We start from the raw sequence: 18209 nt of genomic DNA on the forward strand, positions 1-18209 counted from the left end.
ACAGCACAGCTTTAACAGCAGCATCTCAGGTAGTTGCTTTTCTGTTCCTTTTACTCTCAGTGACATCTCTTCTTGACTCAAGCAGCTGCAGCGCTAAAATTATCTGAAAGCTGAAAGGTGCTAATCGAGCCTTTAGTTTATTCATTATTCAGCAGTGGATCCTTAGTTATTCATTTCTCATATTACCAGGAAAAAAATACTTCTGGTGACACTCTAGCCTACTATTAAGATGGCACATAAAGCTGGAATTTTATCGCTGATGCCTAACTATTCTAGTTAGCATTCTGCATTTCACACAGATGAGATATGCAGGGAAAAAGCTGATGACTCACCATTTTATTTCTTTTTGCTCACTAAAAATCTACTGTTGATATTGTTGTAGAAGCAGCTCTGTGAAATAGGCACAGATCTGGGACATGAAATAATACACATGGTGGACGTTACCCACAGCACATCCAGCCTTCTGCAGAGGGGCTGGACACGAATTTCTCAGCAAGCCATATTTGGGTCAAAACAGTGCAAAAGCTATTGCAGCTGTAGGGATTCCAAATCCACCTTAAACTCACAAAGCAGATTTACCAAGGGGAGAGGATGGGAGGGAAATATCCACAATGCACAGCAGAACAAGAATTCATCTTGAAAACTTCATTAAAGGACTACAAGGACATCTCTGAGGGCACTCGGATTACTTGGCTGACTGGGGTGAGGTGTGGGGTCTGCATTTTCAGTAATGTCAGGTACCTCTGGTTAAGTATCACACTGTTCCTTGATTAATAACTACCAGAACAATTGTGCCTAAAAACACAACTTTTGTTACATTTTGTTTCATTTACAGCATGCCTCAAGACTTAAATTGAGCCTGGAATCAGTATTTTAACTATGAAAAGGGCTACCTTTTAAAGCCCTCTCTGACTTTCAAACAACTTTTGCATCTCTGTTGTAGCAAGGCTGAAAAATTCTCCTTCAGGATGCACCTCAGTAGTAAGAGAACACATAATCTACACCAAAAAAGCTACAGGCATTCCAGAAAACAAGGTACATAAAATTTCTTACTTCTCAACTCCAGGAGAATGCCCGATGAGGTGTCTCCCCACCTCTGCCAAAGGCACAAAGGCAGACAATAGCTATAGAGCTCCCAACTGGCTTAGCTTTCAGCCCAAACCCACCTTACAGCAATTCCAAATTGGTTTCAATCTCTTCCAGCTGGCAGCAATCCCATTAGGATGCAATGCCACTGACACACACCTACTGGCAGTCTCCTCCTCATCCCAAAGAATATTTTGTGCCAAATAGCTCAGGAGAAGTGAACCCCAGTTTGTGTCAAGTCTGTGTCACCTCTTTGCTGGCTGAAGGGTCAGCGCAATAGGGAAACATCCACTAAAAGCTGTAAGTATTTTTGCTCTATTAGAGACACAGGAGTGGCACTAAAAAGTCAGTACATTGTCATCATGATACTGTATATGTCTCCTTGGCTATTCTGAGAACTCTCCTTTTTTTTCAGTTTATGAGAATGAGGTACAATTTTAGTTTGTATTTCAGAGTCTCATGTCTACTGTTAACTAGTGCTCTGCACAAAAATAATAACTATCCTTTCCCAGTTTTGTGTTGATTGCAGGAGGGAGCTCATTTGTAAGGGTGACATTTCTAATGGTTTTTGTAAAAGTTAAAAGGAAGAGCCAAGTCCTTGACCTCTTGCACACCTGTATTATTTTCTGAAATCTTTCAATCTTGACCTTCTATTTCTTGTCTTCTGTTGATCACCACTTGCCTCTAACCAATCCCAATAGAAGCTAAAGAAACTGTAGTGAAAAATATTATTTTCTATGTATTTTGTAACTAGCTAACTCTGAAAAAGCGTATCCTTTTAAATTGCATCTTAGAAATTATGGAATCTATAATTCTGATAATAAGATGCAGACACCAAGTAAACAATGAAACTGATGTATTGTTAACATACCTCCATCAACTATAAATCTTTGCAACATAGAAAAAGACAGATCATAAACACCATGTCTAAGAAATTCCATTTGCACTCCATATCTCACAGCTGAGTAAGAACAGTGTTGCATAGATTGACAGCATTCCATCTGGTCTCCTTTAAAACAAATACTTTACTATTTTCTTGAATTGACTTGTTTATGTAAACTTTCAATGAGGTCTGTGAATAATTCTTCACAGGTTAATAATGAAAACATAATATATCCAGAATCCAAAGCTACAGTTGCATAGATAAGCTTTGATGACTTACAGGCTCCTGTCATTGGAGGTATCCGAAACCACAAAGAAGATACTGAATGAAACTACCTAGAGACTGTAATTGTGCTGCTCACTGAGAAGTTCTCCCATCACTTGGTAATTAAATCTACAATATTTAAAGGTAGTCCCAGAGTTCCATATGCCTGTGCGCCCAATCTCCCCATCAAAGCACACTTTTACTATAACAGGCATCATCCATTTCTTCCAGAACAATTCTGTCTAAATGATTTCTGATTTACAATATTTCGGTATATTCTACTTGGTGTTCATTACTTTCCAGTATCAGAAGACACAACTAGAAAAGCAACATAAAGTAATCAAAAATACAGAGAAACTCAAACATTTCTAGTCTTCATCTGAGGGAGAAAGGAATTTTCGTGATCCAGCCTTTATTGTGGAGCCAGGTTGGTGCTGCCTAAGTGGCAGTGTGAATTAGAACAGTTTCCAAGTATGATCCCAAGAGGCCACAGTATCAGTGGCTGTTCTTGGTTTCCTTGACTGCAGAAGTGGGAAAAGGGCAGAATTGCTATGCCATGGATACAGCAAAGAGTGAGGTTTTTCTTGTCACAGACCACAGTAATATCCTCTGTAAACATTTAATTTTAGTTTATAACCCACATGTGCTGACAGAGAACAGGACTGTATGAGATCCAATAATTCAGTTCTTTGTCTATATGGTAGGTTATTACTGTTATTACTTTATAGATGTTTTTAACTGCTGTTATCTAGAATTTGCACCGTTCGGGACTGCAGGGTACAATCAGGCCTCTCTGGAAAAAGGGAGAATTGTAGTCTGCAGTGTTAAAAGTCACTGATTCCTACCTCTTCCTGATACTACCTGATACTTTAATTTGTTTAGACCATTGTATATTTACTTGACCTGTGACAGCAAATAATATTGTGCTGATACAATACTGAACTGCACATCAGCCTCAAGTCTTGCCACATTGAAAACAATTGTTGATCCCTTGAACCTACTAGCCAAAAATTTGTTCCTGTAACATAAAAAAAATTACATAAAGTCTTCAGTAATTTGTTGCTTTTTGTGAGCACACATGCAAAAAGCAAACTTGACACACCTGTGTAATCACAGCGATGAGGCAAAGTTCAGATTTGCTTTCAGGAACATTCACAGTATGAAACATAATCAGAGGACTTATTGCACATCTAGTCAGGGAACAGAAACAATATAATAGAACAATTGTTCAAATTTGGAGTAGGCTAGCCTTAGAATTTTAAATGCCTATATAAATGTCACTGAATTACAAATTAAGGTGAGTTTATCTGTTCATGGACATAGATGGATTGAAAAAGAGATTAAAAACATGTCTCTGAAATTACTGATTAAGGTGTGGTTCTACTATTACTGAGCAATATAACATGGAAGCTCAATAGATTCTTAGCAATGATAAGAATATATGAAGATCTTCCCATCACAAAATGGCTTCTGCTGTGGTACCCTGAACTCTGCCAAATTTAAAAGGTCAGGCACAGAAAGGCATCTTGAGACAAAATCTTCTTGCCAAGGCCCTGTTGCAACAATCAACTTGCTGGCAGTATCGAGAGATGCTCTAGTGCAATGGTGTTAATTCTGGAAAATTTTAGCTTGTAGTGGACTTGGTTAGCATCATATGCATTAATTTATTAAATTAAGTTCTTTAAATGATATTAAAAAATATTTCTGATAGTATTGGTTTGAATCCTGTCCTGTAACACAAACACTAGAGAGGGCTACAACCAGTATCCTAGTCTTTCTTTCCTCATAAGACATCCAAACAAAAAAACATATTCTAATGCATATATATGTATAAATAGATAGTATACATCCAAAAGAAATCATATTTTGTTAACATATTGGAATATTTGGATTATATAACTTGAGCTTGTATATTCAGAGACAAAACTCTTTACTTGAAAAATCCAACCTAAAAGCTCAAATTGTATTATCTTCAGAAAGATGTTCCCTTAGCTGGTAGGTAAGTATCCTTCTGAATCATACACACTTTTCTCTTTTAAAGGAAGGAATATAAAAACCAGGTGCATGCCCCCTCTGAACAGCAAGCCCTCTCAGAACTAAACACCCAGCTGGGCTTTTGTTACTGTGCCATGACACTGAACTGTAATCAATTCAGCTCCACTGTGTTGTTTCCTTCCACAACACAACTGTGTCAACTGTATTTGTACATCAACACTTGCTACGCTGCCTAATTGTATTTGCGTTCGTGCGGTTTATGAAGATAAAGGTGCTTATTCCACATTGTCTGGGCAAGGTTTGGAAACACAGAAAGCAGACACAGAAAATCAGTAAAAACACACTGGGAATGTATGCTAGAATACTGCCAGAGTCACCAGGAGGAATTGATAAAAGATTTGGATTACTGGTGCTGTTCCAGTGAAGCCTTTCCAGTGCCATGACCAATACCTTTGTTGAGATACTCGGAGGACGAAGCCAACACCAGCCCAGTCACTATCAAGGAAACGGGGCTTGTAGGTAGGGAATGGCAACTGTATTATGACTTACAAATAATTATGGTGAACCGTGAAAATATCTTCATCATTAACTAGTAAATCTTGATTAAACATTACATTATAGACAGTAAGAGTGGGATTCATCTGTGCAGATTTAGCATCTGCATGTAGGTGGCTACCTCAGAGCTACTCAGTGCTTCCCTCGGAGGCAGTGGAGAGGAGCTGTCATTTCCAGAGGTCAGCTCATTCTCACGCTAACATGGTAGTCAGAAACTAGTCTGGGTAACTCCAAAGGAGAAACCTCTTTTTCTTCCACCAGCTAAAAGGGAACAGCTTAACAGCTACTCCATATGTACATATCCATGTTACGGACGTCTGAATGTGATGAGAATAATTCCTTCCAATTGCCAAGTCCAGGCAATTACTACTTAATAAGTCCACTGTAAAAATAACAGATTAACCAACTGTAATTCCTATGAAGTTATTATTTACTTTCCAGTCTTTATTCTTGATGTGTGAGCAAAAAAAAAAATAGAATTTTTCTATTTGCCTCTTTGAGTTTTTCTGTTGGCCAAGGTGTTGCCTGGTAATCCAGCAGGTTATTTCTGCAATGTAGAATCATGTGGAAGTTATCACATTTGTGTTTTTGATGTGATGGCTCAGGAATCCAAAGAAGAAACAACTCGCTGGTATAAGGGGTTTAAAGAGAAAACAAAAGGCAAATAGGATTTGTTGGGTAAAACCGTGTTCCCTAATGATTTACTGGGTGTCCAATACTAAATAATAAAATGGGATTCTGAGGAGACTCGAGCTTCTGCTGAACCACAGAAAATGCTCTGAGCTGAAAAAGTTAAAAAAAAAAAAAAAACCCAACATACAGAGTTGCTGTTTTCTGAATTTTTGACATGTGTTTTGTTAGTTGTGAGTTTAAATTTATTTAATAGTAGGCAATGTTTGAAGTCTGGGTTGGATGGAAGAGATGGCCCCATCACCAGTCTGTTCCTTCCATCCAACTCCACCAGTGCCCTTCAGGGTGAAAAAAAAGCAACAGTTCAGAGAAGAGTATTTTCTCTGCAGCCTTCATGTCAAGGGTTAAATTCTGTCCTTGATTCCACTTGAAAGCTAAAACAACTTAAATTGTTAATATATATCAACTCCTGATTCAATAACAGAATAAATCAAACTGTATTTAGCCCTTCTCTGTCATCTTGTCTGTTCCACATACCTTAAATTGCCAGGGAACTTTGCAAAGAGAATCAATTATGGTTGCTTTGGAACAGTATAGTGTTTCTTGGGATTATTCTTCCATCAATATAAGAGTTGAAATTTGGACTTCCTAATCACCACTCTTGAATTCCGGAAAGTTTAATAAAAATGTGAACTTTGAATATAACATACAAAATTTAAGTCATATCATCCTCTCAAGTAAGTGAAAGAAATCTGTTATAACTAGTAATGGATGTGGATTTATTCTGGATACTTTGGGGATCACAAAGAACAAAATTTAGCCTTCTTTTTAAATAAAAATAGGATAATTCTGCTAAGTGTAAATATGATTTTATGCACATAGGCCAAGATTATAATTTTTAAGGGCCTTTGACTAAGTTTTCTCTTAGGAAAAAGAAAATAGTTGCTTGTGTAGAAACTATTACTGCTGAGGGTGGGTACTGTCAACCTTAACATGGGAATAACACTCATAACACTCCCATTTTCTCAGCAAAAAAGCATGATTCAAGTAACTGATAATTTATGAATTAGTTTGTGATGCAAGTAGAGAGTTACTGAATTTGTCATTGAGCCTGTGACCTCACATAAACCAGCTAAGAAACTGTTCAACATTGCTGTTCCTAAAGGCAAGGGGGAGCCTGATCAGTGAAACTGTGTGTCCTGGGCTCTCTCCAGCTGAAATAAATGACAAAACTTCCAGTGACTCCTGTGAAAGCAGGAACAAAACTTTAGCAGAAATAGTCAGATTCAACTCTCATTTTCAGTTACATAAATCTGAAGAATCTCATCTGAAATAAGTGGGATTACTGTGATTTAACCCAAAGGAATTTGAAGTATTTATCTTTAATTTATGGAGGAGGAGAGAGAATAAAGCATCATTCCCTATATTGCCTCACCTCTGTGTATCAACCAAGGCTGCTGTCAAAATCCTTATCTGCTTAAGCTACAGAGGAAAAGCTGACTTCACCATTTAAGGATTTGAGCTTCTATTACCTACTGATTTTTCTGTTATCCTTATCCCCTTCCCTACCACTTAGCAGGTAGATTCCTTAAGAAGGGACAAATTTCTGTTTCTAGGTACACTTCTTAAAATTTAACACACCTTGTTCCATCAGTGCATAGTCAGAACTGAGACAACCAGAACACTTTCACCTCAGTCCTTCAGAGCTACCTGGCTGGTTATTTTTAGATCACCGACACTAAATTCAAAACCAAGGTCTGCAACTGAAACATTAAACTGTTCTGGAGGCTTACAAAATTCAAGGTAGCATCTTCAGAAGACTTATTCAACTCTTATCACCAGTGGCCTATGAAGTGACAAGCATATAATCTCAGCCAGAGGTGTAGCATTCTTTACGTAGCATGCGGAGTTTATTCCTCTCTGTAAGGTTCATTGTCAGAGTGAAATTCCATGCCTTGCACAGAATTAATCAGCTTTTCTTCCTTATAAGCATACATATGTACACAGGAGGGGTTTCTTCTCTGAAAATGCAATCAGTGCTTTGGTAACAAAAGATAGCATGAGTTTTTCTCCTAAATATGCCTTATAACTAAGAGGTTTTATTTTGATTACACCTGTCGCTGGCTTCTTTAAGACTACATCTTCATCCTTCTATATATATAGGCCTCTCCTCCTATAATGTCCTTAATCCAAGGGCAGGGATCTGAGCTTTTTGCATGATAGCTTCCAAACAAATGATTTGATGGAGACAGCCAGGTTAATGGCAAAACACTCTCTATTCTGCAGAGCTGTGTCTGTTCAGCTGTCAAATCTGTGCCTGTTGAAGAAAAGTGAGGATTTCTGCCTATAGCAGCTCCTAAGGCATCAGCTCGTACTTCCAATGTCTATATCCACAAAGTCAGACAAAATTTCCCTTAAGTCCAAAGTACACACTCATTTTTTGCCCTTTTGTGATCCACAAGTAGGCATTCACAACACCTGACCTGCTGTTGTAACCTTTATGGATGAAATGTTGATGGCCACCCGAAGGGTGTGACCCACAATGGCGCGAAATACTGAGCCCAAATAAAAATCAATTTGTGGGTGTGAGGCTATCAGAAAATGGATATAAACAACTATAAAGACATGATGGAGGGATTTTTTTCTCAAATCTTCCCAGGAAGATGTTGAGATAGGTCAGTATCTTGCAGAACAAATACTGCAAGAACACACATTAAACGTCTTCTACAGTGAAACAGCCAAAAGCAGATCAGATCAGTTCTGTGAGCAGAAATTAAACTGACATCTATTTGTCTGCAGCTCTCTCAGCTAACATTGAAGGCTTGGAGGTTTTGTGTATTAAGTGCTCACCCAAAATGCAAATGCAAAGATACCAAAAAACTTGTGGTTCACAAGTGCAGATGGGAGCCGTCCACAGGTGCAGATTAATAGAAACCCTCCTCATTCCTTCACATGCCTGGGCACACACGGAGAGGGAATGCACCCAGGCTCTGCAGAGCCACACATCCTTCCAATGAGCAGATGAGACTGCTACCAGGAGGACTTATTACGGAAATTTGGCAGCAGGAGTCTTTTCTGATAGAATGCTATCCAGGCTGCATTTCCCTGGGAGGAGGTGCTACATAGCGTGGAGGTTCTTCTCCCAACAGGCAGAATCGAATGGATTATCTTTCTGAATCATTAAGGGAACACAACGGATCTTATTAAGGCTCAGGTATTGGCTATTAATGGGTTACGATTCAGGCTAGGAATGGGAGATCACTTAATTTTTAGAAGAAGGGCCCAAGCTGAAGCAGTAGCTAATAGAAGGCCAGTATCCCTTGAGAAGGTCATTTTCACTGTATCAGCAGCCTGCCTCCCCTTACTATTTTTTGTCTACACACAGCGAAATGTCCCTACCTCACTGTGACACTCGTGTTTTTTATCCAGCAGAAGCATAGCTTATTGTTTCAAAATAACATTTTTTTTTTCTTCTTGCTATATTAGTTCCTTTTTATTTTTGGAAATGTTGATCACTGAACTGATTTAGGAGAGAAGGAAATGCGGAATATTGCACTCACCTCTCCAGCACCAGGCGGGCAGCCTCCACCTCCTCAATCCATCAGTACAAACAGCTCTCATCCACTGACGCCTCTCTTCTGCTTTGGCCCTTTTTCACATCAGCATCTGTGATTTGCCGAGCAGACACACACCACGACTGCAGGGACTAGCCCCGCAGCCCCAGCAGGAGCACGAACCTGCCCTTTCCCATCTTCTCCCTAGAAAACACAACCGTAAAAAAACCCGGGCTGGTCTAAGGGCGGCCGCGGAGCACTTGTCCGGCGACCCCCCGCGGGAGACAGGGAGGTGCTCCGCGCTCTCGCCGGGGAGCCGGGCAGGGGGAGCGCGGGGCTGGCGCTGGAGGAGGAGCCGGAGCCGCCAGCCCGTTTCCACGCCAACGGCGGGGGTACCGCGGGCGGGGCGGCGGCGCGGCCGGCGGGCGGCTCCGCTCCGGCTCCGGCTGCCGCCCGGGGGGCGGCCGGGCCCGCAGCCCCCGCAGCCCCCGCCCCGCCGCGGCGCAGAAGGAGCTGGGTGTTGGCGAGGGGTTTGTGCCTCTTCCCCGGCTCGTACGCTCCGCTGCACTCGCGCGTTACATAATGTGCGGGCACAGACGTGCCACGGGCTCTGCCTCTGCACAACTGCATCCGCACCCGGGGCCGCTCCGCGGGTCCATGTTCGCTGCAGCACAGCAGTGCCCGGCTCTGGCAGCGGCACGAGTTTTAGGCTTGATTCCACAACCAGTCACATACGTGTTGGAAGGATACGGTCAAGGGTAAAGGGAGAAAAAACAGTTTCTTTAGTTACACGGGATTTATCGGCTGTTTGCTTTCCACTTCTACCATCACTCAGTTGCTCTCAGTACTGGGCGGATATTTTTTTTCTGATTTTCCCCTTTTGCCTTTTGCATTTGTGTATGTGTAATTTACTACAGCTTTTTTTTTTCTTTAATTAACGATGAGTATCGTTTTCTTTTTATCTCATTATTGGATTTACCCGATTCATATTTTACATTTTTCCTAGTGTCTTTTTCCTTTTGGCTACAGTACTAGTTGCATTGTTGAATCTGCAGCCCTGATCAAGTAGCTGATTTCTCCCTACACTGCTAATTTTATAAGCTTGATTTGTAACTGATACACTTCTGCCGGAGATAGCAACAGACACTGTCACATGCAGACGGGATGCAGGCATTTTTTCCCACAATAAGGCTAACATAATACAAAGCAGAAAGCATCTGATTCCTGTAAATGATATCACTTCCAGTACTGATATTATCAGCAGAATTGACAAATTATAAGAATGAAATAATTTCATGTTTAAATCAGTATACCATATTGAGAAAATTTTCCTATAATAATGAATCTTAGATGTCATTCATATTAAAAGTTTGCTAGTACATCTAGGCAAATTTGTTCAAGTAAAATTTGTTAGAAAATAAATGTGAAATACATAACTTGCTTTGTTCTCTCAGCAAAACAATAATATTCAAATCATAATTTTGACCTGCTTTAATAAAAATATTTCTACAGTCTTGTTTTGGAATTTTAGCTTTCAATATACATGCACAAACATCTCCGTTTATAAGATCAGATAGTGGTCAATTTAAAACTTCTAAGTGTTTTGTTTTTAATATATACTCTTTAGTTGCAAATGAATAAATCCCTGGTATAGTTATGTTGGCAAGGGAATAGAATAAAAAAAAAGTATCTGTGGTAACTGAGTAGTCTAGATAATAGGATAAAAGAACAATAACAAGGTGTACAGGTTTAATCTGCAATTCCATAAAGTAGTTACTATAGAAACTGTCACATTACATGTATCTTTAGCATAGTACTTGATATGTGAGAAAAGGCATCTTCCACACACTAACCAACTGTGGCAGAAATAAAGCACCAACCACCATCATCCTGGCTAGGACGATCATCATTCGCATGCTGTCTACAGAGAGAGCAGCTTTAGGCATTTTCCACTGCTAGAACAGAACACCTGCTTTCCTCCAGCTTTGAGGGAGGCACCAGAGTATAGATCAAATGCTGGCAGTGAAGGAATTACAAACATGCAGTACCTGAGTAATGAGACAAGTCTGAGAAGTTTAGGAGCAGTTATTTCAACACTACCATATGGGAGCTTGCTGCTGATTAATGGCAGAGTTAAAAACCAACATGACCGAAAAATACCTCAGCAGATATGTCTAAGTTTTCTTCAGTCTTACCTTGTCCTGCATCCAGAAATCCTCAATTAGGGCCTTTCAGCATGTATTGATTGCATTACATGTAGCTAAGCTCCCACAGGAATGTAAAGAGAAATAAGTCTCCAAATAGCCTGGACAGGTGATTAAATGCCAAAAGTCAAACAGCACAGAAATCCAGGTCCTTAGCCCAGGACTCTGAATGTTGTGCTCTGTAAACAGGTAGACTGAATACACAGAAATAACTGTAGAGAGTGAATAGTTTGTGTGGAAATATAAAGAGTAATTTTAGGGACCTGTGCAATCTGACTGGATTTCCATTTCCTCTTCTATGTCAGTGTGGTGACCATTTTTCCCCACCAGAGCAGGCTTGAGTTTGAAGGGAGCAGCATTTCAAGGTGCAGCATCCAAGACACAACCTCCTGGGCTCGTTGGCTGCACAAGTTTCACTCAACTTGCCAGGGCTATTCATGAACCAAAAGCCAAAGCCTTGCCTGTTTACAGCTGCTTTCTGCTGGATCAATCAAAATAGATACATTCATACATGTTTATTTTGAAGACAATAGTGCTAAAACAAAAATGTGCTCTTAAGTGGAAAATCCCATAGGGATTTTTCTAACCAATTTCCCTTTATTATACCATTACAACATGAAAATATTTATATGCACACATGCAATGTTCTTGGTGAATATACATCTCCAAATGACAGAGGCCACATCTGGTCTGTAATAAAAATATAATAAAAGATATAGTGTATTTCATTCAATCTTCTACCAAACACTCTCTTTTTAACAAGCAATTGTAGATCTGGGTTAGATATTTATAGACAGGTCTGTGATTCTCTCAGCATGAAGAACTGAACAGAACATTTAACGGAAAATAAAAGAGCTGTATTTTTATTTTTAACCATTTTTCTCACGTGGAAGAGTTTAAAATAGCATCATGAACAGATGATTGGGATCTGGTATTTATATCTATCTGATATATTGTTGCTTTGTATCAGTGACTCTGAGATGGTGGGGAAAAAATCATGAATGCACATTCTATCAGGTGGTATCAGCCTGACCTCATTTGGCTTCATCATTTAGGATGAAAATTCACTTTCTACCAGGATTTCACCCTTTTATCTTCTCTCACCCTTCAGGTAACTGAGGGTTTTGCTTAATATCAGCAGTTTACTCCTCCTATGAGAGCAAATCATGAGAGATATTTGAGAATGTGAACCCAGACAATGCATTACATCTAATATCACAATCAACTAAAAAAGAACTTCTTTAAAAAGAAAACAACAACCAAACCCTACAAATGCTGAGCACTTTACATCCCTCCCTTCACAGTTCTATTATATCCCTACTGTGTTTGCAGCTCATTGTTTCAGCTGCTGCATCAGCAGTTGCTCCTGAAGCCAAGTTGAGAAAAACAAACATTAAATCCAGCAGCTGGAGGAGAGCTGCTCTCCCAGAGCCCTGGAGGTACCTTGGCTTTCCTGTGCAGGAAACTTTCCACAGCAGGCCTTGCTTATCCTAAGCTTTGGGATGGATCCATGCACTCCTATTCCTTCAGAGCCTCCATGGGAAGAAAGCTACAGTGATACTGTGAAATAAGATAAAGGAACATAGTTCTTTTTAAAGAGCCTGTCCTTCAAGGCTGCATTATTCTGTTATTAAAAAAAAAAAAAATTAAAAAGTAAGTTAAAATATTCTTTGTTCATTTGTCACTATTAAGGGCAAAGGAATGGAAAACAAACAAACAAACAAAAAAAAACACCTCAAACACTCACCCAAATTGGGGATCACTTACTAAAGTATACAACAAAGGATCCATGAAGGTTGAAGAGAAAAAAATCACTTGAGATCAAAATACAGAGATCTTTGGGAATTAGTCCCAGGAGATGCAATTAAAGAGTGCCAGGAATTTTTTAAAACAAATTGTACCAGCTTCAGATCTTCTGTTAAAGTGGTCTGAGCAACATGTTGTTGGTTGTTCTTAGGGTATCCTCTTCCCTCCTGCAATCTTCCTGGTTGGAGGTTTTCCACTTCATATGAATGATAAAATATATTCACTGAAAAGTGGCTTGAAAGTAGATCTCTCCCATTTGAGGACATCAGTAGGCATTTAGTGGGGATTTAAAATTTTTTTGTAATAACAAAGAACAAAAAGAAATGTATTGATTTCATATATATTTAGTTTTGCCAATTATGTTCTTACCAGATGACAAAGTACCAAATTGGGCCCTCAGAAGGATTATATATAATTTAATAGATACTTAGAAAAAAATGTTATAATTGGACTTCACATTTTCTTGTGTCCTTTAAGCATCATAATTCCACTTCATGTAAGAACCACAAGATATAACTACAAATTCATCAGGCACTGTTCTTTATTTGTTCTATATCCTCCTTGGGTCTGATTAACAGAAATTATTTGGTTGTTAAAAAAAGAAAAAGGGGGTCAATTTTTTTTGTGGACACAAAGGTAATTCCGGGAAGCTATGGCAGAAGTACTGGGAACATCCAGGTAGCTTTACTATGAGGACTTCAAATGCCAGTCTAGTTCTTTAAAAATTTGCAATATTGCAGTCAGGACTAATTGGTTTACACAATTATCCACTTATTCAACATCAGGCCCACAAGTGGGTTTGCATCTCCATAAACTCTGAGAGCTTCCCATCTATCTACCTACCCGCTTACAGAAAGCACAAAGTAGACACACAAAATGTGTTCTCTGTTTCTGTTTGTGTTTTGAATCCTCTCTATATAATGTTCTAATAGATAAGCACATAAGTAGTACTGTTGAAGTGCCTATGCTTAATCTGGCATGTTTACAGAAGCTAGATTTAATATTTTTGTTCAGGTTAAATAACAGCTTCATTTTGCTGTTGCGCCAAACATTTACTGGGGAGGTACTTTAAAAAACAAATCATCCTGAAAGCAGCTCACACCTTGGCAGGTTTGTATTCAATTAGGGTTTTTGAATTTTTCACTGTTTGAAATAAAATATAGGCTAGAAGAAACTGGAAAGTACTACTGTAGAGCCTCAGTCTGAACAGAATGCAATTTTCATTGAGGACAGAAAGCAGATTTCCTTAAGAACATGGCTTCCCATAGAAAACATGGAATCTGCAAAGTAGCAGGTCTGAGTGGAGAGGGGAGGCTCAATCTGCTTTTTCACCCAGCTCCACTCATGTCGTGCAGCCATCTGGGCCTGTGGCTCCAATCAAGATGTGCTTCTGCTCTCATTTCAAACAAAATTACCAAGCCAGAGCATCTGAAGTAGAAAAGGATTTCACCCACCTGTAATACTGTATTCTTCTTTTCAGGAGGTTTTATCAGTTCTCACCAGTCAGTTGTGCTCATCTTGGCATCAGTGGAAGCAGTGTGAACTGTAGGATAAAATTGTCTTACTGCAGCTTTGCCAGCAGGCCTGACCAGCAAAGCAGTGGATTTGCCAGCACTACAATTTCTCCAGTTCCTTCTTTGAAATTTCTATCAAGTTGTTTTTAAAATAACATCATATAACATATAACATATATAACATGTAACATCATGTAGCATATATCTCCCACCCTTCTAACAATGGAGAAAATGCAAAAAATCAGTGTTTACACAATGAGACTGAATTCATGTTCCCATTAATTTCTTCCTGTTTTCTTCTACCAGTATTTGCAGTCTTTCAGTCTGTTCAGTTTTCAGTCTGTGCAATGATTCATATCTTCAAAGTAAGCTTATGTTAATTTTCAGGACAAAATTCTTCGGAATCTGACACATAATTAATTCTAGATATTTGGTTGTTTAAGCCTCTCATTTTTAATGTTTGACAGTAGTATAATCAAAACTCTATAGGAAATGTTCTCATTTATATACCTCTGTTTCTGATGGTTTGCCATATAATTGTATTATGGAGGTTCAGAAAATACTTTCACCATGTTAATGACATATTTCTCCTGAGGAGCAAAACTGAAAAAACTGTTCTTTAATGCCTGAGAAGGTGTGGGGTTAATTCACTGGTTACAGAAGCTGAACCTTAAAGATAGCCAAGATGTTCTAATGGTCACTTGACTGTGTAATGCCATTTTGTAATGCAAAATTCTAGTTGCAGAGGTATAACTTCCAGGTACAGAAATTTAAGATGGCTGAGAAAACTGTTTCTTGAACTTCATTCATTTTGCTTTAATTATTTGGCATTCTGCCCTGAAAGAGGAAGGATTTCTTTCTCTTTCAACCTATTTTCTCAGCAGAAGTTCTGAAAACCTGCAATTGTGTATTGCTCTCACATTAGGGGCTTGTAAGACTGTTGGACTTTAAAGTTTCAAACTCTTGATTCATGTAAAATGGCTCTGAATAGTTTCTCAGATGTTCAACTGACTTGCCTGAAACAAATGTTTGCCCCCCTCCTCCCCATCCACTCCTTCCACCTCAGCCAGCCAGACAATCATCTCTGGAGGAAATGAGCTCTCACACATCTTTACAAACCTCTGTGACAAGGCAGACCTTTCTCCACAGGAATCTCTAAAAATTGCCACAATGGAAGTAATAACCATATGAATATTTGTCAAACTGATAATGTCACATTCACCTTACAGCATCAGTTGTTTTTTTCTGTGACTGAAACTTGCTACAGGAACTGGAAACATTTGATGTACGTGCTTGGTATAGAGTACAAAATCCAAGATTTAAGACAGTGTTTGTGGATGTGCCAGTCCAGGTTCTCTTCAGAATGTTTTCTGGCAGGCACAGTAAATCCACTGCCTTCTGTGAATGCTGTATGCCACAGTGGGTACTTGTGAAGCTGAAATTCAAGAGTCTCTTGTGGTTAAAGGCTACACTGGTCCCTCCTAGTCTCATTTTAGAACTAAATGTGTCCATTACTGGCCAGCAGAAAAAAAGGACAAATTCTGACTTTGAAAATCTGAAATGGGATAGCCTCAGTGGCTGAGGCTCAGCTTTTTAGGAGTAGTTATCTTAAGGCTTTAAGTTTCTCTACAGTTATTGATCTGAGGACTTTGGCACAAGTAGTGCACATGTCAGATTGTTTTCCTTCCTCCATGTATTTTGGCAAAGTCTTCCCTGTAGAGGAAATTAATAAATTTCAGGGTGACATTTCCTTCTTCATCTAAAAGAGCAAGAAAAAAAATCCCAAATCTCTGGGTGAATTCTTACAATTTTTTTCTTTTATTTTTATTATTTTTAGAAAATGATGAAGATATTTTGTCAGAGAAATAAAATCCAAGCAATTTCCCAATTTGTGTGATCAATCTTCATGGAAGATCAGTGAAATGCATGCTGTGTGTGTGCACATGCATTCACACATTTGAGTACCTAGGATGACTCTGAGTGTGTCTATAGATGAAGTTACAAATTTAGAAAACTTATAGAAATTTACTTAAAAGGGAGCTGCAAGCACCTGGAGTACAGAAGGGCTAAATAAAACCCCTACAAAAAATAGCACAGCTTATCCTGCAACTTACGGGCAGACTATCAACAACTTGAGCTAGGAAGAAAAACTATTTCACCTTCATTTTGATTGTTTGCTTTCTTGTATATGACAACAAGTCAAGAGAGTTTCAGTAAAAGAAGGAAAAGTGGTTTTCAATGTGGAGCCTGCCTTCAGATTCCATATGAATGAGCAGCAATCCACAGTTGCTGGACTGTGCACCATCACAGCAGACAACACATTTCATTATTTCCACCATTGTGTTTTGGGGGATTTCCCACTGAAGGGTGTGACACTGCCCTCAGTCAGAATGAGGGGACTTGTCCGGGTCAGTTATTGATCTTGGACTGTAGATTGTTCTTGTACAAAAACAGAACCCAGGGTTTATTTCTCATTTTAGAAAATTTCTATGTGAAACACAAGTCTATTCTATCTAATTTATCCCCAGAGTTTTTTAGTGATATGATAAAATACATTCTGTAGACTAAAATTTTTTAATTCTTTAGATATTATTCCTCTTTTCATTGGCCATGAATGATTTAAATCATTAAACCCACTCCTTTCAAGCAGGTGGTCACAGACAGTCTTAATTACTATCAAAATGACGGGTTTTTTTAAGTAACCTACTTCTTGGATTTATAAATTACAGCAGAGAAACTAATGCAGATATATCAGATGTAGTTTATATGTTAAATTTTGTAGTGGTGCTTTGATATTTCAATTGCCCACACTGAAAAGCGAAGTTTTTAAAACAAAAACAAGATACACAGGAATCTCTTTCATTATTTACTGAGGCTTAGGAACCTCTTGTTTATCAGACCAATCTTTCCTGTTCCTTGTTAATGCTGGAAGCATTTTGGGTTTTTAAATCATCCCCAGAGGCAGCCACATTATGTGTTCCTGCAGGGTACTGCTGACTTTTTCATATTTTTATAACCTTAATTTCTGTCATATCTTTCATTCAGACAGCATCCCAAAATCCTGAGTATTGGAAAAATTCTCAGTGGCTTCAGAAGCAGATCACATAATGCTTTTATAAAGCTTATAAAGTTTTATAAAGCTCTTGTATTTTTAATGAAGATCTGGCAGACACTACTGTTGAGGTTGTGATTTTGTACCAGGTGAATCCCTAGGGCTCTCATAAGATAAATGCCTCCAGCCAATGCTTCCATTTGAAATGGTTTGATACAGAATTGTTTACTATTTCTAGTCTGATCCAATCTCTGCAGAGTTTTCCTCAGTTCTCTTAATATCCCAGTAGCTCTTCAGGTCATGTAAACAGAGACTTCCCACCCCTCAGTCCTTTCAGATAAGAAATAGCCTCTGTCTCTAGACACAGCCATCCTTTGGGACACTGCTGTTTGTTCCTGTTAAATTGTCATGGAGAGACAGAGAACTATTCTTGCAAAGAAGAGCAAAATATTCTGATTTTCAAAGAGGTCAAGAGAATCATCCTCTTTAGGTAGGAGTCTTGGTGAAGCTGATGGGTTCTAGGCAGGTGAGCTGTAGTTCATTGAATTTGGTCTGCCTCCTGCTCCAAACTCACCAGAAAGTTCAGCCCAGTTTTATAGTATTTCTAGTATTATATTCAGTCTTCTCCCTGACACAGCCATAATGCTGGAAGCACTGAGAATCAAA

General features: G+C 38.9%; 2 protein-coding genes across 2 annotated transcripts in view; one reads left to right on the forward strand and one right to left on the reverse strand.

Annotated features, from left to right (window-relative positions):
- Positions 1–9381, reverse strand: part of GNAZ (G protein subunit alpha z) — a 49610-nt gene extending 40229 nt beyond the window's left edge. Inside the window, exon 1 of the mRNA XM_021549917.3 lies at positions 8974–9381. The gene's annotated coding sequence lies outside the window, so the exon portion shown is untranslated. The remainder of the gene's footprint in view (positions 1–8973) is intronic.
- The window catches only part of RSPH14 (radial spoke head 14 homolog), a 73973-nt gene that overhangs the window by 46828 nt on the left and 8936 nt on the right, over positions 1–18209 (forward strand). The window lies entirely within an intron of this gene.

This window comes from Lonchura striata, chromosome 15, assembly GCF_050655825.1.
Source record: "Lonchura striata isolate lonStrDom1 chromosome 15, ASM5065582v1, whole genome shotgun sequence".
Lineage (NCBI taxonomy): Eukaryota > Metazoa > Chordata > Aves > Passeriformes > Estrildidae > Lonchura > Lonchura striata.